Source organism: Elgaria multicarinata, chromosome 3, assembly GCF_023053635.1.
Source record: "Elgaria multicarinata webbii isolate HBS135686 ecotype San Diego chromosome 3, rElgMul1.1.pri, whole genome shotgun sequence".
Classification (NCBI taxonomy): domain Eukaryota; kingdom Metazoa; phylum Chordata; class Lepidosauria; order Squamata; family Anguidae; genus Elgaria; species Elgaria multicarinata.
The window spans coordinates 33,439,028-33,462,117 of NC_086173.1; positions in this window are offsets into that span (position 1 = coordinate 33,439,028).

The following is a 23,090-nucleotide window of genomic DNA, read 5'->3' on the forward strand; positions in this document are numbered from 1 at the left end:
TGGCCTTATAGGGCCCTTCCAACTCTACTATTCTATGGCTCTATGATTCTAGGATCATGTGGCCCATTCAGGGGGCATTTTAATCATGCTGCTTTTTCCTGCACACAGCAGGAGATCGCGGCACACTCTGTTGTGTTTCTTTTTTTAAAAAATGTCAGATTAAAAGGTGTCTATTTTGTGACAGAAAAATGAGTGGAAGGAGCAGGAGGCACATAGGAGGAGGCCGTCATCGTCTAAAGGACGCACACACATCCGTAAGTGGGCAGTAGCAAGTGTGCGATAAAATGCTTGTCTGTTGAACCTCTGAGACTATGATAATGAGGCTTTCAATTTTTATACTGTTTCTTTATATTGTTTTCAAGTTTTACAGTTTGTGTATGTGCACACTACTATGAGGAGTTCCCAATGTACATTCATAACTGCATCTCTCTCTTATTTTTAAAAGATATAAAGTTTGCTTTATTTTAACACATTTTTCATAAAATACAAAAAGTTTGCCTGTGTTTTACCCTAACACACACATTTTTGTATGCATTTTATCCTATAATAGACATTTTCATATGCGTTAAATTCACCTTTTTTTGTAAGCATTTTGGGAAGTTTTTTTGAGGTGTATCACAAAATTTAGAGAAGTGTGTGAACTCATTCATATCCTCATATTAGTCCAAGGAGTGCAAGTTCACTTAAAATCAGCAAGCCCTCTCATCATAACAATACTAATACAAGAACTTCCACACAGACAGCTTTGTAAGTGTCAGGCGCATTGAATCAACAGGCCTCACATCTGCAATTGCTATAGAAACTGCTCTTATCCCTCTGATGGTACTTGCTAGTCCAAAGAGATGGTCAAGATTACCACAGGGTGCACAGCAATTGTTGCGCAAACCTAGTACCATTAGCACTAGAGCATGCAGAAAGAGAGTGTTCAAGCTATTATGGTGGGCACATCCTTCCCAACCAACAATTATCTCAAAACTTCCTGTTCTGAGAGATAACTTTTTTTTTTGAGGGGGGTCCTAGGCAAAGGGGCCTCTGGTGGGCCTCCTCTTTTTAGTGACAGCAATGCTCCAAACACCACTGGGCTCACCTGTCATTTAATTTCCCACAATGGCTCTGATGCAGTGTCACCAATTGTGGAAAATTAAAATGGCAGCTGGACCCAGCCAACCAGCACTGCTCAGAGCATCCAACTGGGGAAAAAGGGGCCTAGGCCCAGTGTGAGCAGTGGGTACTGCTAGCCTGCATGATCCTGGTAACTGCCCAATGTTGCCAGGTACTAACACCATACCTCTTCCACTCCATGTTTTGACAATAATACTTTCCATTGGGAAGTGTCCTTCTTGGTTAGTTTTTCTTGGTCATGAAAAGGCACTGAGTGTTGATCCTCATATTTATTTTATACATGTTAAAAGCAGTTTGCTTCTGGGGATTGCATTACCATTGAACCACTTTTGTTAATTGTTTCATAATATATGTCAGTATCGCAACTCAATTCATTCAAGAAAAATTCTAAAAAAATTAGACGGAGGTATCTAGCAATATTAAGCAGAATATAGAATGGTCTGGAAAACATGTAAATACCTTTTCAAAATTAGGCCCAATTCAGACATTACCTTAGTGGTGTTGGAGCTACTTCCATGTGGTCTGTCCCCATACTGCTCTAGTAATGAACTTTAAGATGCATTTTTATTGCTCTTATTACTGGAAATGCAGTATCTGAAGCCAAAAATGTCAAATCAAACCGAACTAACTGCTAATGCATATCCATTTCTATATCAAATCAATTATGTCTGTTACACAACAAGTTTAGCTGAGAGACATATTACCATCACAACAGACAAGTAATTATAACAGTAATAGAAAAGCAGAGTTATCTTCACTGTCCATAAGTCTGTCTAATTATCCATCATAGCATCTGTCTGAATTCACAGATAAATCATTAAACTTAGGAACCAGGGGAACCACAGTCTTTCTTATCTATTTTTTTCAGTTTCAGGGTTTTGTTTTTTGCTTTTTTTACTGATCCATTAGTAAGTTCCCTTCTTCCAGGAACGTGTGTATAAGTTTAGTACCTTTATTTTTATTTTCATAGTATTATTTCAGAGCTGCATTGAATCCATTCTGGAAGAAATGGATAAATGGCCACAAAAAGTAGGGTTGGGGCGGAGGGAAGAAGAAAGGAAAGGAAAGATGGAGAAATGTCACTTCCTCACACTCTGCCCTAACAATATGAGCCTGCCTGGGCACAGGAAGTGGTGGTTCAGCCACTGCAGATTCTCCCTCCCTCTAGAGTGACCATATGGAAAGGAGGACAGGGCTCCTGTATTTTTAACAGTTGTATTGAAAGGGGAATTACAGCAGGTGTCATTTGTATACATGCAGCACCTGGTGAAATTCCCTCTTCATCACAACAGTTAAAGCTGCAGGAGCCCTCCCCTCTTTTGTATCTGGTCACTCTAGGGAGCAGCAGCTGAGGAGGACTTTTGCCTTCATCATCTCCTGCTTGTAGGCTTTCCAGAAGCATCTACTTGGCCACAGTGGGAAATGGAATGACATATGAGATGGGCCTTCAGTCTGATCCAGCAGGGCTCTTCTTAGGTTCTGAAACAGTGTGTGTGTGTGTGTGTGTGTGTGTGTGTGTGTGTGTGTGTGTGTGAGAGAGAGAGAGAGAGAGAGAGAGAGAGAGAGAGAGAGAGGGACCATAGTTAGATGGCCATAGTTAGATGGGGCTTTATCCTGGGGCGAACCCTGGGATCGTCCCTGTGCATCCACATGATGCAGGGAATCCCAGGATCAAGGAGGGATGATCCCTCCCTTGCCCCAGGATCTCACCCTCACCTTTGGCCCCATTTTTTCTGTGGTTCTGGGCTGACCCGAAGGCCGTGGAATGTGTGGCTGGGTGCTGCGGGTTGACCTGGCTCTGCGCGATTCCTCGTGTGGAGCCAGGAGCCACGCTACGCCCAGCGGGGTAGGGTGGGGGGAGCAGGGAAATAAATTTAAATTTAAAAAAAGGCTTACCTTTTGCGCACAAGCATTCGTGCGCTGCTATCCCTTTAAAAAATAAAAAATGGCGGGCGCGACACTTCCCCTTCTGAGGTCATTGCACATCATGTGTAAACAGAGGAGGGATTTCGTGCTAAACACAGCCTGAGATCTTCCCTCCTTCATCATGGGATAACAGGTAGGTTAAGCTAAGGCCTAAGTTAGGGGGCATTACTATATATTTTTGGTGGAGTAAAGATGGAAGCATTAAATTCAATATTGTAATTATGTGTTGTGTGAAGAAGTACTTCAAAGTATTGAAAAATTATGGATGTATTCCACTGCACAGGAAATGTATTGAACTGTACAATTCTAGTCTCAAAAGTATTTTGGGGCTAAAATCAAAACAAAACCCTTCTGCAGGAAACTATTCTATGTCAAGTATACCTACATAAAAAAGCACGACCCAGCCAGTACGGCTTGCCTTAGATTCAAACACACTGTGGCATGTTTGTTTGACAACACATTTTCTCTGAATCTACTAGAATCTTCTTTGCTATAGTCCTTGGTGCCACCATCAACTACTGTGGCTTGGCACAAATGGGATTTCCTGTAAGTATTTAGCAGCTGTCCAGTTGGATTTCTTATTGTTCTCTTTCCTTGCCACTGGCCTTGAGAGTCAAGATTTGCCTCCTCTTTCTCTATCTTCCTTGGTTCAATTAAAGCAATCCTTTTCCACCTGACCCAGAATCTTCTTCTTAGCTTCATCCCTGGCCACATCCATGAGAAGGAGGAGGTGAACATCCTGGCATTTCAAGTCAAGAGGTACTTTGAGCCATGGCAATCTTAGGGGAGCAGAGTCGAGAGTGAAGCTTGCCAATGATCCAGGTTTGGCTTTGACAGAATGGTGGATGGCAACTGCAAAAGAGTTTTCTGTGAAAGTGATATGGATTTTAAAAATGATATGGCCCTATGAAAATAAGCATGGAAATTATTCTTTTTAATGGGGAACATAAATCTCTAAAGAAGCCTGAGATTTGGGGCACAGAATCATAGGAATATTTTACTTCTTGATAACACTCCACAGAACAGGTGCATAATGGTTTGAATGAAAATCTATCACATTGTAACAAAGCAAAACAATGTTCAGAACCATTAAAATCATTCTTTGTTAATATAGAAGTCAATAAAATAATAATTGCATAGTAATAATATATGAAGAGAGTAGACAGTTAAGTTCAAGATATTACTTCTGTGATGGTTTATTCACAAATCATTAGTATGCACTGAATGGCTTCTCTGTAAACCATGTTACCATGATGACATTAATTTTAAACTAAAGTCTTTGCAGAGTAAACAGCTCTGAAACCATGGATATATGAAATAATGGACTAATTTCATATATCAGCCATTCAGTACATTATTAAGTTCCTCATGACAGGTGAATTGCACAGAGAAATCAAAATATTCCAAGTTGGGGAAAATATGTGTTTCCTAATATATGCAGTATGTATACATTTGTGTCGATGTCCATATCTATATTAAGGGTTTTTTCCATTGCACATGGTCTCTGTACATTAATTAAAAGATGATTAGATCATCTTAAAATAATAAATGCTGCCATTGATGTTATGAACTTTAAATTATTATTATTATTATTATTATTATTATTATTATTATTATTATTATTATTATTATTATTATTATTATTAAAAATGTGCTCTTTTGGGTGAGTTGGGCAGATTTGTATCTTAACATATTAAGGTTTGTGCTATCCAGTCCAGTCCAAAGGCCTACCCAGGGGGATCTACACTACTGCTTTTAAAGCACTTTAAAGCACTTTGAAAACATTTTGAAAACTGTATATGCAGTGTGTCCTGGGCCCCAACAGTTGTCAAAACTGTTATAAAGCGCTTTAAAGCGCTTTAAAGCAGGAGTGTAGATCCTGCCCCAGTCCAGTTTTCTGTGTCCACAGAAGCCAACCAGCTGCCCATGGGAAGCTCTCAAATAGACTTGAATGCAGTAGAAACTTCTTGCTTGTATTCCCCAGCAATTTTTGATTTTAAATTTTTGTATATTGTTTTTAAGTGTTTTTATCCTTTGTAAACCACCCAGAGAATTTTAGTTATGGTATGGTATATAAATGTAAATAATAATAATAATAATAATAATAATAATAATAATAATAATATAATGGCATAATTCTGCCAGTGTGGGAGGGGCAATGGCTTTCATCACCTGAACAGGTGAGCTCCCATGCAGCTCATCTCCAGCAAAGCAGCAAGACAAGTATTGGTACCCTCTTTTCCTATGGGACAAATGCTACACTCTCCTGGAATGGCTACCCATCCCAATAAGACCAATGTTCGGTGTAGCAAGTTTGAATTAGGGGATCTCTGTAGTTCAGGTTTGTGCAATCACATCTGCATTTTACTTTGCCATAAACGGAGTTGGCTGGACAAGGCTGTCTAACAGGCTCTCCCTATTGTCAGGATCAGCTTAGGGTTAGGGTTTATATTAGGGATGTGCTCCGCTCCGATTAGGAGCGTAGAAGCAGTAGCGGATTGGCCTGCTCCGCCTTACCCAGAGGCGGAGTAGGAGCGGACCGCGGACCCCCTAGAAGCAAGGCGAAGAGAAGCGACCATTTTTCGGAGCTCCGAGTTCAGGCGGAGCGCTCCGGTCGCCATCTTGAAAACATTTCGCCATAGGATTGCATTGCGGCAAATAATCGCGCATAACTACGTTGTTTTTGAAGCTATCATTCTGGAAATTCTTGTGCACAGAGAGTCGTGGATGGGGGTCATTTTGAGACCACTCTCACCTCTCTGCGTGCTGTGGTTCACGTGCAATATTTTTTTAAAAATCGGGTCAACCGCGCGGCTCAAACTGCGTTTCGGCTTTTCGCCCATAGGATTGCATTGAGGGAAAGAATCGGGGATAACTGGGGGGGGGTTTAAGCTATCGTTCTGAAAATTCTTGTGCACAGAGAGTCGTGGATGGGGGTCATTTTGAGACCACTCTCAACTTTCTGCGTGCTGTGGTTCACGTGCAATATTTTTTTAAAAATCGGGTCAACCGCGCGGCTCAAACTGCGTTTCGGCTTTTCGCCCATAGGATTGCATTGAGGGAAAGAATCGGGGATAACTGGGGGGGGGTTAAGCTATCGTTCTGAAAATTCTTGTGCACAGAGAGTCGTGGATGGGGGTCATTTTGAGACCACTCTCAACTTTCTGCGTGCTGTGGTTCACGTGCAATATTTTTTTAAAAATCGGGGTTTGGGTTTTTTTTATTTATTTTTTTATTTTTTTGGAAGCGATGACAGGCACATTCAACTCCCAATCCTGATGAGAATTGATCTCCTCAGAAAGCATCCTCCTCCAATCCCAGCGTTGGAGGGGGGACTAAGGCAGACCCACCCTGAGAACTTTCTGTTTTGTGTCTCTTTGTGGGTTGGCATTCGTGGAGGGAACACTTAGTTAGTTAGTGCTCCTGCTTTGGACTTTGGAGATAGGTTAGGATAGGTTTAGTTTGGCGCGTGTGTGTGTTTGTTTGCTTCTTTCTGACTTGTAGCTTAGTTTGCCCTGTGTTTTCCCCTTACTTTGATTTAATATAAACTTTATTTTTGAATTTTGGAGTGTGTGGTTGGGTTGGTTGCCCCCCCCCTTCCCTGTATTAAAGCCTGACTGTTCTGCTTTTGTGAAAGCTTTCTTTTGAAAGCATACACACACTTTTTGTCCCATTTCCCTACATTTATATTCTTAAACATATTTTATTATATTCTTTCACATAGTCCATTAGTATATATTCTCATACATATTATATTAGTATTCATATTTTGTTCTTCTTATAGTAGTGGTTGGTTCTTTTCCCCCCTCCCCTCTCTTAAATCCTGATTGTGTTTCCTTCTATCTTCTATATACCAAATATACCAAAAAAATTGGATTCTCTTTTTCTTCTCTGTGTAACTTGGACAGAGTGGGCTGCTTTTGTCAAGTTCAACAGGCAGCCACAGATTGAGCATTTTGGGGAAAGCATACGCACACCATTTCCCTATTCTTAAACATATTATATTATATTCTTTTACATAGTCTTAGTAGTCTATTAGTATACATTCTCATACATATTAGTAGTAGTATTCATATTTTGTTCTTGTTATAGTAGTGGTTGTCCCATTTCTTGTCCCATTTCCCTACATTTATTAGTAATATTCTTAAACATATTATTATATTCTTGTAGATATTCTTAGTAGTATATATATATATATATATATATATATATATATATGTATATTCTCATACATATTAGTAGTAGTATATTTTATTGTTCTTGTCCCATTTCCCTACATTTAAACATATTATATTCTTCTTATACATATTCTTAGTAGTACCTTATACATAGTATTAGTAGTATTAATATTTTGTTAGTCATCATGAAAAGAGGAAGCAGGCGTGCTGAAAGCAGCAAGGCTCAGTCTGCCAGCAGTAAGCAGGCTTCCTCTCCTCCTGTGAAACTCAAACGGGCAACTCCTTGGCTGACTGCTCCAAAACAGAAGCAGGACAAGCAGCAGGCAGAGCCACTCTCTTCTGCAACTTGTGCCCGGCGTTCTCTTTTTGAGGGTGGGAATGGGAAAAGTGCCCGTTTGCAAGAGGCACGTGGCAGCAGTGCCATTAGAGGAGGAGGAGTATCCCCAACTCCTTCATTCTCCTTTCAGCCCACGAGCCCGCTGATGGACCTAGACGAGGTCCTCAGCACAGTGGAGGGGGGGGAGGAGGAGGAGGCGGTGGGCCTCCAGGATGTGGGGGCTGAGGAGGAGCAGCAGCAGGCCGAGGCTCTCTCCCCAGTCTCATCCCACACCCCTGTTTCTGTGGCAACACCAGAGAGCTCAGGCGGGCAATTGGTGGTGTCACCACGGAAACGAAAGACAAGCATCGTGTGGGACCACTTTGAGTTGGGAGCGGATCCCCGCTTTGCTGTCTGTCGCCACTGCAAACTCAGCCTAAGCAGGGGTTCATCGACAGGGCATTATGGAACCAGCAGCATGAAGATGCATCTTCATAGGCAGCACCAGGCGATCTTGCTGGGGAAAGAGGCGGGCAAGGCGACTGGTTCCAGGGGAAAGCCGAAGGCTGCTGCTGGCACTGCCACTCTAAGCTCTCCATCTCCCATCCCCACAAGGGTTAGGCAGGCAACCCTGCAGGACATGGGGTGGGGGAAGTATTGACCCACAAGATGGCGTTTTCCAATGCCCACCCAGGGTGCTACTGTGTTGGGGCATCTGCCGGGACTGACTCCTCCCCAATACTAGATCTATGACATGTCACTCTGCCTGCCCCTCTGCTAGCCTGTCCTCCTCGGTGACCGACTCGCTGGGATGGTTTGCGTTTGCAATGCGTGACTAACTGCAATGCTGGCTTAGAAACCAGCCATCACTTCCTTGTGCCCCCAGAAATGCCCGCAGCCTGCCTGCCTGCCTGCCCGCCTGCCCGCCTCCCCCGGGGTGCTGCTGTGGTGGGGCATCTGCCAGGACTGACTCCTCGCCTACTCTGCCTGCCTCTCTGCCCGCCTGGTGCCTGGTTTGCTCCCAATCGTCCTCCTCTGTGCCCCTCAAGGCGTAACTGCTGGCTTAGAAAGAAAGAACCAGCCATCTTTGCCTCACTTTGCGCCCACTTATGGGTTGGTTTGCTATGCGTTAGTGCTCAAGCCATCCTTGCGGCACTACAATGCATGCTGCCTGCCTGCTTTCCCTCCCTTCTCCCCTTCCCGCCTTGCAGCGATGGTGTATGTGTCTTGCTTTGACTCAGGGGAGAAGTCCTTCCTGCGCTCACTTAGACTTTATCAAGTTCAATAATCCCTTTTTCAAATGTGCCAGAAGATTTAGGGTTATCTCGTGGCATGTTGGGATTGCCTTGGAACTGGCCCCATTGAGCTGTCTGCAATTGCAACTTTAAATCCCTGACATACTGGAGTGTTCAAATTTCAAAAGTTCCCCTAACATCAGGGGATGATGGGATTGCCTTGAAACTTGGTGTCCATGGGGACACATGGGTAAGCTGTCATGGGACCAAAGGATAGGTTTCTAACGTGCAAATTGACGTAGTTGTAGAATGGGACTTGATTAGGGGTGAGTTAAAAAGTTTAAGCCGCGCCAAAAATCAGGGGATGATGGGATTTGCTTGCAACTTGGTGTGCATGTGGACACATGGATAAGCTGTCATGGTGCCAAGTTTGAGGTTTCTAACATGCAAATTGACGGAGCTATCCCAAGGGGTGTGAATGGGGTGCCCGATTTTCATAAATTCCCCCAAAATCAGGGGATGATGGGATTGCCTTGAAACTTGGCGTCCATATGGACACGTGGATAAGCTATCATGGTGCCGACTTTGGGGTTTCAAACATGCAAATTGACGTAGTTGTAGAATGGGACAATTTGGGGTGAGTTAAGCCATGCCAAAAATCAGGGGATGATGGGATTTGCTTGCAACTTGGCGTGCATGTGGACACATGGATAAGCTCTCATGGTGCCGAGTTTGAGGTTTCTAACATGCAAATTGACGGAGCTATCCCAAGGGGTGTGAATGGGGTGCCCGATTTTCATAAATTCGCCAAAAATCAGGGGATGATGGGATTGCCTTGAAACTTGGCGTGCATGTGGACACGTGGATAAGCTATCATGGTGCTGAGTTTGAGGTTTCTAACGTGCAAATTGACGGAGCTATCTAAAGGGGTGTGAATTAGGGTTATGGGTGGTGCGTTAGAGGGTAGAGCCGCGCCAAAAATCAGGGGATGATGGGATTTGCTTGCAACTTGGCGTGCATGTGGACACATGGATAAGCTGCCCTGGTGCCGAGTTTGAGGTTTCTAACATGCAAATTGACGGAGCTATCCCAAGGGGTGTGAATGGGGTGCCCGATTTTCAAAAATTCGCCAAAAATCAGGGGATGATGGGATTGCCTTGAAACTTGGCGTGTGTGTGTATACGCCCATGAGGTGTCATGGTGCCAAACGTGAGGTTTCTAACTTCAACGGAAAAAAAGTTGTTTACTTTTTTAGCTTTCAATGCAAGCCTATGGGGGGGGAAAAACGGAGCTCCGGATCCGGATCCGGAGCTCCGAGCGGAGCGGAGCGGAAGTGGGCGGAGCGGGGGCGGAGCGGAGCGACCCGCTCCGGAAAATGGCGGATCTGCAAGTGAAGCGGAGCGGGGGGTCCGTGCACACCCCTAGTTTATATGTCATTTCAATTTAAGAGGAAGTAAATGCCTTGTTAAATAAAGGCAAACTCTCCCCCACACACACCCAAACGTAGTCAAAAGTAGTGCTCACAATTGCAAGTCCTCCTGTCCACTACGTAGCCTGGCAACAGCATATTCCGCTTGGGAAATATCCTTGCCAGCTTCATTCTCTTCATACACTACTTCTTTAGCCCAGCAGAGTCATATTCTGTACTTGTCAAAAAAACCTTACCAACTTCATCCTCTACTTCTGTAACCCCACCTCCCAAATCCAATTTGTGCAAATTAGCACCATTAACCCTCCCCCCAGAATCTGCATATTGGATCATCTTGCTTCAGATGGATTCAGTGCCAGAGTGGAGAAATGGAACCAAATCAGCAAGGGCCGAACTGGAAAAATCTGTCAAGGTTTCACCTTCAAATGGAATTCTCATACATCCCTTCTGTTTTCAAGTTACTGACATTGATGGACAAATACATACATAAACAAACAAACAAACACTGAGGCCTTAGCTAGACCTACCTGTTATCCCACGATGGAGGAGGGAAGATCTCGCATTGTGTTTAATGCGAGATCCCTCCTCTGTTTACACGTGATGCGTGACAACCTCAGAAAGAGAGGCGTCACACCTGCCATATTTTTTAAATTAAAGGGCCAGCAGCGCACGAACGCGCGTGCACAAAACGTAAGTCCTTTTTAAAATTTAAATTATTTTGCCCGCTCCCCGCATCCTACCCCCGATGGGCGCAGCACTCCTGAGGAGCACTGTGCCCTGTGCGCGGCTCCTGGCTCTTCATGAAGAATCGTGCAGAGCCGGGACAACCTGCAGCAACTGGCCACATGTTCCGCGGTCTCGGGCTCAGCCTGGGACTACAGAAAAACTGGGGCCAAAGGGGAGGGCTATATCCCAGGGCAAGGGATGAATCATCCCTCCCTGATCCCGGAATCCCCTGTCTAGCTATGGCCACAGAAACACAAACTAATAAGCTACTTAAGAACTGGAATTTTGGGAGGTAGGGAACAGAGAAAACATGGAGCTGGTCAGCTTTAGTCATCCAACCAATTTTCGTTACCCAGATCTCACACTGTATTATAAGTTACTTAGCCATGTGGCAAAAATATTTGCAGAATTTTCTCCATATTTTCTTCACCATTACTTTTTGTGGTGCCTGCAATCCCCCCCCCCGTTCATGTCATTCCAGGACATTGTGACAGATGCAAAATGGGGGGGCAGGCTGCCAACACAGTTGCCACTGTTTCCACTTGCAGTGGCAGTGCAAAGAACAACAACAACACTTACGGGGAAAAGAAAGAAATTAAGAAAGTAGCTATGTTACCATCGTTGCCAATGGTGAGCCCTACATGTGATGAATTGTTAGATAATTTCTCCTCCCACTGGAGAAATATAGTAAATCATCTTTCTCTGCCGACAAATATGGTGGAGGAGTTTGGGTGGGTGGGTGTCTAATATTTAAGATAAAATGCTGATAAACATTTCTTAGTTGTGCTTTTGAGGCACTGTCTTTGCCTCTTGGGCTAACGTCAGGACATAGCATTGCTTTTTGTAATGCAAACTGCTGTTTGCCTTGAAGCATAGCAAGCGGAGACATCCGATCAGGCTGATGAGAACCATACCTGCACGGAAACATCTGTGAGCACACCACATCAGTGCAGAGAGACAGCATGTATTTACCTCTAAACGGATTTTCAATAGATGCAGCCATTCATGGGGAAAATGTCCTCACCACTGAGCAAACAACATAGACCTACATCTTATCTAGAGTGGGAAATGTGGATGCCATTAATTACTCCAGCAATAAAGTCAATTGGAGAAGTGTCTCTTGTTAGCTATCTTCTAAGGCTCAACTTAATGGCTCATTTGTTGTAAGTAAACAGTCAGGCTGGTATCTCTGATAGAACAGTGTAAGGCACTGAGCAAGATAGAGCAGCATAAGCAAAAGCACATTAACTGTTCCTTGGTTTTCCTCACACTTGTTTTTATTCCCCCTGTCTGCACAAAAATGCTGCTTTCCCCCATTGAAAGGGGGCCCTATTAGGGATTTATTAAATCCATTCCATCTCTGTTTTGCAACTTGTCAGGTGCCTTTCATTCTGTCATCTGCCCCCTGAAGGAATCACATATTTTTAGGGCTGTATAATAATTTTGATCCACTTGCCTAATGTGAATTAGTTCATCCCCCCACAACACAATAAATTGTTTGTAATCAACTGGTCCCGAAGTCCACAGAATCTGGGTGACTCAGAAAGGGCTCATGTTCTGTGGAACCCTCAGGTCAAATACATAGAAATCTATTTTATTATTTATTTATTTATAACATTTGTATTCCACCCTATATCATTAAGATCTCAGGGTGGCATACAGATAAAAGCATACAGTATAAAACAATAAATATATACACAGCTAAAAACAAATTAAACCATGAACCAAGTTAAAACAATATATAATTTAAAGCAGTAAAACAATTAAAACAGTTAAAACAATGTGCAATCTAAACTCATTGAATCTATTGAATCTCTATAGGCCTAGAAGAAGGGACCTTTTACAAAGTCAGACTGTGACCCTGTTCAGACGACACACTAAGCCATGGTGGTTAAGCATTTAGAGCCAAACATTATGGCTTAGCATGTCATGTGAACCATAACTAAGGCCATAGCTAGACGGGGCGAAATTCTGGGGTGACCCCCGGGATCGTCCCTGTGCATCCATATGATGCACAGAGGATCCCAGGATCACAGAGGGATGATCCCTCCCTTGCCCCAGGATCTCACCCTCAGCTTTGGCCCCAGTTTTTCCAGGGTCCTGGGCTGAGCCCAAGACCTCAGAACGTGCGGCTGGGCGCTACAGTTTGACCCGGCTCCTCATGATTTCTCGTGAGGAGCCAGGAGCCACGCCCATCGGGGGTAGGGTGGGGGAGCAGGGAACGTAATTTAAATTTTAAAAATACTCACTTTTTGCGTACGAGTGTTCGTGCGCTGCTGCCCCTTTAAGTAAAAAAATATGGCAGGCGCGACACCTCTTTCTGAGGTCGTCGCACGTTGCATGTAAATAAAGGAGGGATCTCATGATAAACACATCACGGGATCTTCCCTCCTCTGTCGTGGGCTAACTGGTAGGTCTAGCTAAGGTCTTAGTGTGTTATGTGAACCATTCCAAACCATGGTGGCTACATAACCTTGGTTTAAACCTGCTCACTAGCCACTTGCTGCAAAAGGGTTAGTGGCCTAACCATGGCTTAGCAGGTCATCTGAACAGGCCCAATATCCTGTCCATCTAGGTCAGTATCATCTGTTCTGACTGGCAGCTGCTCTCCAGGCTCTCAAACAGAGAAAGGTCTTTTCCTCTACTATGAAGGGATCTGTGAATCTGCAAAATTTGAGCTTGCCAAATTTCTCAGAATTCCATCTTGAAGCTCATCCCAACTCGCATCCATATCAGATTGTAATCTTATATTACATTCATCGCTGTGAAATCCAGCCCTTTTGGGGCTCAATGGACTCGGCTCACATTTATGGGTCGAGACTTGCAGCTTTTCTCAAAATCTGTGAGCCTCTTTTGTGTGTGTGAGTGAAAAAAAAAGTACAAATTGCAGTTGCCATTTCCATACTTTTGGCCAATTCCAGCTGCAATTTGTATAACTTACACAAATCATGACAGGAATTTGCATGAATCATACTAATTGCAGTGCAATTTCTGCAAATTTCATTTGAAACATTTTTTAAAAAAACACCCAGAAAATCCACCAAATGGCCTGACTCAATGCAGATTGAGATGGACTAGATCACTAGCAAAACTTTGGGGTGGGGGTGGGGGGCAAACTGATGAAAGCTCTGCAAGCCATGCTGGCCCAGATGGATTCCTCTGACATCCTTTTTTCTCTTTCTGCGTGGAAATCCATGCATATTTTGTGTGAATTTTTAAAAAATGTATGCATTAATTGTGTGCATCTTTGAAATGTACACATTCTTCTGCCATTGCTTAAAGCATATTTGTGCGCATATTTTAAAATATCCGTTTTTCATGCACATCTTTCAAGTATACGCATCTGTTGGATGCATTTTTTTGGTCTGTGAGTCACATTACAAGCTCAAACATGTATGCACTTCTACCACAGATCATGTCAGAGTCCATATTTGGTCCATAAAGTGTGATCAGCATAAATCCTGTTCAAAAATTCATTCCTCCTGCTACCTGTCCCTTTTACCTGAGATGGTAGGGACTGAAATTGGATCTCTTTCATATCATGAACTCTTTCATTGGGCTAGGTTCCCTCCTTGGGAGAGGTGAGAAATTTGCTTCAATTCATTTTTGATAAGAATTTACCAATACACCAGAATTTAGTCACTACACCAGTGTGGTGTAGTGGCTAAAGTGTTGGACTGTGAGTTGGGAGATCTGGGTTCTAGTCTCCACTTGGCCATGGAAACCCACTGGATGACTCTGGGCAAGTCACAGACTCTCAGCCCAACCCACCTCACAGGGCTGTTGTTGTGAGGATGAAATGGAGAGGAGGAGGAGGATTATGTACACCACCTTGGGTTCCTTGGAGAGAAAAAAAGATGGGATATAAATGCAATAATAAATAAATAACATCTGCAAAATTTGGCAGACAAAGTACTTGACTAGGGGGTGGGTGAAATCGCCTGCATCCACTTTGGCAGGCGCTCGCCCTCCGCCATGGCCAGCCCTGTTCGCTAGTCTGCACCAGCCTCTTCTGAGGCTTGGAAGCCATCCATCCTGGCTGCTGCACTTGTACACTTCTTCTTGCTGCATTAATGGTGGCTGCCAATAACACAATGGGAGAAGTGAGCAATTTCAGGATCCTCCAGAAATCACTCACTTCTTCCTGCTGTGTAAAGGCCCCATTAATGCAAGGATAAACAGCAAATTCCATGTTGGAGATCAGTAGGAAAGGAATGTCATTGGTTACACCCTTATACACATCTATAGTGCAACCACCCTTGGTATTCTGTGGACGGCTCTGGTTACTGGCCCTCAAAAATGATATCGTAGAGCTGGAAAAGCTGCATGAAAGAGCAACTTCTTCTTCTTCTTCTTCTTCTTCTTCTTCTTCTTCTTCTTCTTCTTCTTCTTATTATTATTATTATTATTATTATTATTATTATTATTATTGCATTTTTATACCGCCCAACAGCCGAAGCTCCCTTAAATTATCAAAGGCTGGAGCAACTCCCTTATGAGGAACATTTACAACATTTGGGGGCATTTTAGCTTAGAAAAATGGGGAGCAAGGGAGCACATGATAGATGTGCATAAGATTATGGATGGTGTGGAGAAATTGGATAAGGAGAAGTTTTTCTCCATCACATCATTGCAGAAATTGGGGTCGTCTAATAAAACTGAGAGGTAGGAGACTCAGGACAGATAAAAGCAAGTACTTCATCACACGGTGCATAATTAAACTATGGAATTCACTACCTCAAGATGTAGTCAAGGCCACCAATTTGGATGGCTTAGAAGGGGGATTAGATAGATTCATGGAGGAGGATGCTATCAATACCCTTTTGCCCCTACTAAGATTCCTAATAACTGAGATTGGGAATATAAATTTAAGAAAAGCACCATATAAAAAGCTAGTGTTGTTAGTAATTATGTAAAGTTTAGAAAGAATTCTGTAACATATTCTTAGAGTTTCCCCCCTTTTTCTTTTTCGCAATGATAGCTGTATCTTAAAGCTACAGCCCCAGTCATTCCAATATCAAGGCAATGTTTTATATGCTAGCCTGTTTTCTGTGTGGTAAATGAGCCCTATTGTGTTAACACTGAACAAGTACTACAATTTTCCAGGTGGGCAACTTTGATTAGGCATCACTGTGGGCATCCTCCTTCTATAGACTGAAGGTGCTAAACAGTATATCACATTAAATTGAAATAAAATACGCTGCTGCCTGATGTGGCACACCAAATCTGAAATAATAAGGTGATTTCTCTTTGTAAACTATTGTCTGTTCAGCAGGCCCATTGGAAGATGTTTCAAGCTTGGTCTATTATGGAAACCAGATTGGTCACTTTACTAACAACCTTCCTTTTCATTGAGAAAAGAAATTGAATTATATAGTTGAACAGAAATCCTTCCCTTGTTTTTGGAGGAAGGTGTGCATTTTCTGTGTGAACAGCAGAACATGCCTATGTTCATGAGCTATGAGCACAACTAACATCTACTCAAAATATATATTTCTCTCTCCCCTCCTTCTCTCCCTCCCACGCACACACACACACACACACACTGAAATCCAAGCTGCAAACAAAATGGCAGCATGCTTGAACCTAGTGGTTGTGGTACACGACATTTTGCCATAAATCATTATTGCTGAAAAAGGCAGTAAGTCACAAGTGGGGTAATTCAGGAAAAAAAGAAGTTTTAAAGGAGAAATGTACAGATCATTTTGGAATCAGAATAACAATGAAAGGTTGGCAATGTCAGAAACAGCATGTGATATCACCTTAGGTTTCATGCGGTAAAAAAAGGAAAGAAAAGAAAGCTCACAATCAGATACAGACCTGAGTTGGAGCAAGTTTAGAGATGGAATTAAATAGAAATAAAATACATATCATAGTGGGGAAGATGGTCACCAGGTGACCTGTGTGCCTTCTTAATCTGCTCTCTTGGTTCTAAGGGTGTTGCATACAACCTTTCCTCTGAGAACTAAAGATGTTGTGCAAGGTCCTCCATTTTTTATCCTCACAAGCAACAACCCTGTGAGGTAGGCTAGGCTGAGAGATAGTGACTGGCCCATAGTTGACCCAGTGGCTGAGTGGAGATATCAATCTGCATCTCCCCCATACTATTCCCAACACTAACCACTTCATACTGGCAGCTGAAGAAATACCTTCTTAGGCCTTTGCTAGACCTACCGGATATCCCAGGATGGAGGAGGGGTGATCTCATATTGTCAATAACACGAGATCCTGCCCTCGTCTACACGTAACACGAGGCGACTCAAGTAGAGAGCTGTCGCATCTGCCATTTTATTTAAAGGAACAAAGCACACGAACACTCGTGTGCCAAGGTAAGAGTTATTGTTCTTTTTTAAAAAAAGGGTTTCCCCACTTCCCCCCCTGCCCCCAATGGGCACAGCTCCCAGCTCCTCGCGAGTAATTGCGTGGAGCCAGGGAAAGCCGCAAAAATGGGCCACACACTCACAGTCTCGGGCTCAGTCTGAGATTGCGTGAAAAAGTGGGCCCAAAGGGGTAGGCTTTATCCCGGGGCCAGGGAGGGTTGATCCCTGCTTAAGCCCAGGATCCCCTATGCATCATCTGGATGCACAGGGGCAATCCCGGGTATCAGCCCGGGATAACCTCTGGTCTAGCAAAAGCCTTTAAATCAGTGTGGCTAAACAAATTCTATACAATGGTTGAAGCAGAGTCTTCAGCAATGTGTAACAGTGTGTCTAAGGGGGTGGGAGATTAGGCAGTGTTCCTTAGTATTGTATTGGAAGTGTAACAAGCAACTGCTAATCTTGCAGGTTTAAGATTCCAGACAAATCAGGAACAATAAGTAACATCACTAGTAATGTTAGATTCACGGTTTAATGGTTCTACAGCAATGTAATTCAGCTAAAAAACAATTGTTTGTTGGTTGGAAAATGCTCTCATCTGGAGTTCTCTCTCTCTCTCTCTGTCTCTCTCTCTTTCTCTGTGTGTGTGTGTGTGTGTGTGTGTAGGGAGGGCAATGGCTGATAGAGTTGTGGAATCGGATGCTCAGCATTCCAGACCCTGCTTGCCAAATGCTCTGCAGCTTATCGAGTGCCCAAGCCGCCATTTTGTATAGAAATGTCGGCTTGTGGTTTTCCGTAAATTTAATGTTACATAAATGGGAGCCTTATAGGGGCCATTTATGAAACATTAAATTTATGGAAAGACTTTACCCGCCATTTCTCTGCAAAATGGTGGTTCAGTGAGGGAGTGAATGAACCTGCGGCGTTCTTGGGTGTTTGCCAGGCCATCCAGCTGCTGGCACAGGGCGGTGAGTGCCGGCTGTATCTTGGTGAGCGCCTGGCAAAACTGGGCATGGGTGAGTCTGTCCATCAAAGAGCAAAATGTTTTGGTCTGGCCAAGGGAAAGGCTAACTTGTGAAATTTCTACCTATGACACAGTGACTAAAGGCATAGATGCCCAGCCAGGAACAAGGAGCAACCTTCATTGCAGGCTCTTCACACCTCTCTTTGATTACCCAATCAAGGAAAAAGAAGAGATGATCCACCTTTATCAATGTGTGTTTCAAAAATGTATTTCCAAAGACTTAGAGATAATTTCTGCCAGCTTTTCGAGTTGGGGAGGTAGAGGATCAAACATTTAATTAAATTCTACTATTGAAATTCCCATCTTGAATATTCCCCTCCCAGATTTATTCATATACAGTGCTTGAGGTATTCTATGACACACTGAACTAGACATGAGCATAAAAGATGAAGGAGAAGGATATTAAAACCCTGTTCCTTTTGCTGGGCATGATGGCAACCATCAAACTTTCATAAGAAAACATTCCCTGTCCATTGAGCCACTAGTTCAATTGTACAATGCTGCTGCCAAAGGAATGCTTTGACTTTAGGACATTGCTGGACCTTGTGGGTGATGCGTTAATTTTTTTTCTTATTTTTTCTCTCCCTTTGTCGAGTTTTATGATGATTTATGGATTTGATGACTTCTTCAGGTGCCATGTTGATAAAAATTATAAATATGTGTGATGAGTGATCTATCAGTTTGAATTTCCACAGTTTCCATAGTAATTTTCGGCTTGTTATGCATTTTCACCAATGTCCCAACATAAGCTGCTTTAAATGCTTGAGATCTGCTTGGCTATAGAACTCAGAGGTAGCATGGCAAAAAAGAGGCATTTTTGGTATACCCAGACATCAGGCATAGCCCCCATGGGTCATGTTATGGCTACACTCTGTAGACTGAGGCTTTAGCTAGACCTAATATCCCGGGATCGTCCCTGCCTGCTCCCGGGATATCCTGAGTGTCATTTACATGAACAGGGATGACCCTGGGACAATCCCAGGATAAAGCTTAGGTCTAGCGAAGGCCTAAGAGGCACACCAGTTGCATGTGAATGGACTGGAGTGCCAATGCATCAAACTTTGGATTTGATAAACTGTTAGGGATGTCTTCAAGCAAAATTTGAGTTTGTTGAAGTTTGCTAAATTCCACCTTGAAATTCATTCCGTCTTGTGCCCATATCAGAGTACCATCTTTGCTGTCTGTTTTTTTTTTTAAATTATTTATTTATTTATTGCATTTATATATCACTCCCATAGCCAGGGCTCTCTGGGCGGTTTACAGAAATTCTAAAATTGAGATAAAAACAAGTATACAAAATTTAAAATTCTAAAACACAGAACATACACACATAGAGCATTAAAAACCATTAAAAAACTAAACATGTGGGTGATTAAGATGTATCGCCATATGCCTGGGCAAAGAGGAAAGTCTTAACCTGGCACCAGAAAGATAGCAGCGTTGGTGCCAGGCGAGCCTCATCAGGGAGATCATTCCCTAGTCTGGGGGCCACCACCGAAAAGGCCCTGTCCCTCATTGCCACACTCCGAGCCTCTCTTGGAGTAGGCACCCAGAGGAGGACCTTAGATGTTGAACGTAGTGACAGGGTATATTCACGTTGGGAGAGGCGTTCCGTCAGGTATTGTGGTCCGTCAGGTATTTCTTTTCATGTGAAAATTCATGCGAACTTTCATGCATATTTTCTGAAATGTGCACATCAGTTGTGTGCATCTTTGAAATTTACACATTGTTCCCCGATTAATTAAAGTGACTCCCTCAATTAACTCCTCATATTCTCAAAATACAAACAGGAAAAACAATTAATTACCCACATTGATTTCTAGCCTGCTGGGAATTCCAGTGAAGTTGAAACACAAGGCCTAAGGCACTGAAATTGCTGGGATGGTAGAAATATTTTTGTCCTGGAGCTGAATCTGCAATACTTTGACAGGATCTACACTACTGCTTTAAAACAGTTTATAATGGGACATACCCCATATGCAGTTTTCAAAACATTTTCAAATGTTATATCCTGCTTGGTGTAGATCTGGCCCTAGTTTCTGAGCTGACTTGGCCCCCTACATCTCTCCAAATAAATAAGTCTGAATGGGGTGAATAGCAAAGCAGGTCTACAATACACTCTCTAGCAATCTGTTCTAAAGGTTTGTGAAGTGTGTCCTTTCTTCCTAGGCAGAACAGATTATATTCCATGCAAGCCAAGCTCAGGGTGTTGGTTGCTGTTGCTGTTGTCGTTTATTTATTTATTACATTTATATACCACCCCATAGCCGAAGCTCTCTGGGCGGCTTACAAAAGTTTAAAACAGTGAACATGAAAAACAAATATACAAAATTTAAAACCATCAAAAGCATAAAAACAACAATATCCTTTTAAAACAACTATTTTGGGGTCAGTTAAAAATAAAGAAACTCAGCACATGTTGTGAACTGCCTGGGAGAAGAGAAAACTCTTGACCTGACACCGAAAAGATAACAATGTTGGCGCCAGGTGAGCCTCGTTGGGGAGATCATTCCATAGGGGCCACCACTGAAAAGGCCCTCTCCCTTGTTGCCATCCTCTGAGCTTCTCTTGGAGCAGGCACTCAGAGGAGGACCTTAGATGTTGAGCGTAGTGTATGGGTAGGTTCAAGTCGGGAGAGGCATTCCGTCAAGTATTGTGGTCCCAAGCTATGTAAGGCTTTATAGGTTAAAACCAGCACTTTGAATTGGGCTCAGAAACGTATAGGCAGGAAATGCAAGTTGTTAGTAGAATTATTATTATTCCAGGGGGAAATTATCTTTTGAATTACTTAAGGAGAGAAAAAAATGTAAAAGGCAGCACGGCTTGACACTAAGGATTAACTGTTCCTACATAACTTAATTTATTTTAAAGATGTGATACTTTCTGGATATTGATTTGGATGGCTTGGTTTTATAGGTCCTGCATTATAGGCAAAGCCACTGAATGTTATGCAAGTACATAGCTGGAAATTAATATTTTATCAAAGCTCCAGTGAAACAAACACTCAAAAGATAATTGCTCTGATAATATGGAAGTTTTAAGGGGTGATAACAAACACTGAAGAGAGAGGCTGCAGACATTAGTAAGGAAAGATAAATTTGCTTAAACATCCCATTCCTGTATAAAGGCAAATATATGCACATTGACCCCTGCCTTTGCTATTCCTTCCTTTATGAGAGTTAAACTGGCGTATTAAACATCAGATAATCATGGTTATCTGATAATCATCTTCCCCAAACATTTTGTGTGTGTCAGAGAGATTATAATTTACAATTACTAAAACCAATTAATTAAATTTATTAATAAAGACCCTCTTTCTTTTTCATCACACACAGAATATGTAAGTAGTTCATTTTCTTCTTTATGCAATAAAATTTTAAGATTTGGTGCAGCTCAGAAATGTGATGCATTTTACTATTCAATGAAAAACCTTATGTATATATTTACCAGGCAATCCTATGCATGCTTTCTTGGAAGTAGGTCCTACTGTGTATTCAATGGGGCATACACCCTATCATTAGAGATTTTAGGATTGTATTAATAGGCCAGAGGAGGAGAGAAGGTAGATCAGCAATTATGGGTAGATAACTGGGTGATTTGCAATAGATGGACAAGGGTTTCTGACTCTCAGTTGTTTAACGATTGGAGCAGCAAAATGACTTTGTCCATCTAATTAAGCTGCTGAAAGGAAGACTGCTTGAAATCACTCGGAACTGATTTATGGGTTAAAGGACTGTGAGCTCAATCCAGTTTTGGCATTGAAAAATACCTAGGTTCAGAATATTCTCAGTATTAAAAAACTGGTTGCCTCTAAATCCATGTATTTTGTACCTAGCTCTGGTTGATGGATCCTGGATTTCTTGTGAAACAACAAAACAAAGTAGATCCAACGAGCCCCAAGTCTACTCACCTCTGCCTTAGGTTATGTTTCTCAAACTAGAAGGGTCATCAAATTAACATGGATTAGCACTCTCAGTTTTGTCCATCCAAAGTCTGAAACAGATTCAAATGACTTTGGATTTTTATGGATTTGGCTGCAGTGATCCAGCATCTTCCATACCATGTGGATTCCATGGACTAGTGAACCATTTTTTTTAACTTTCTGGAATTGTATGCAAATGCAGTATGACAGTGGAAAATATGCTAATATGTATGCCACTTAAACACAACATTTTATATAACTCTGATCTTTCTGCAGCCTGCACTGTATAGCGCTAAGAAAAAATACCCAGAATTTTGCATAACAGCAAAAGTTACATGAATTGTGGCGGAGCTCTTTGTGTATTTTTCCAAAAAGGGGAGGTAATCCCATTCCATCAATGAGTGGACGACTGAACAGAAGACACCTTGAGAATCCATAAATAAAAACAGAACAGGCTAAGCAAAATCTGTACATCATCCACTATGATAAGTGTTTGCACACTATAAAGAAGTGTTTTCAACCCAATGTGGAGTCACTTGTGGATTTGGGGCCTGATCCAGCCACAGTTAAGCATGTTTAAATTCTATCAATTGCAGTGGGAGAATTTTTTTTAAAGACATAGAATTTAGAAGTGTTTAACTGTAACTGGATTGTGCCACTGTGTTGGTAGTATCGGGGATCAACAAATCTGTCACTATCACTTTCTCTCATTTCCCACCCACCCCCTTTCCAGATCCTTAGATCATTCGGTCCTGTTTCTACAACAGTTTGTGACTTTGGAAAAAAAATGTATGCAGATGTCACCTTATATCTGCATTCTTGCTTAATATATGCATTTTTCTAGCAGTTTTCCTTTATATAATTTCTCTCCCTTTCTTTCCCCCCTGCTGTATAC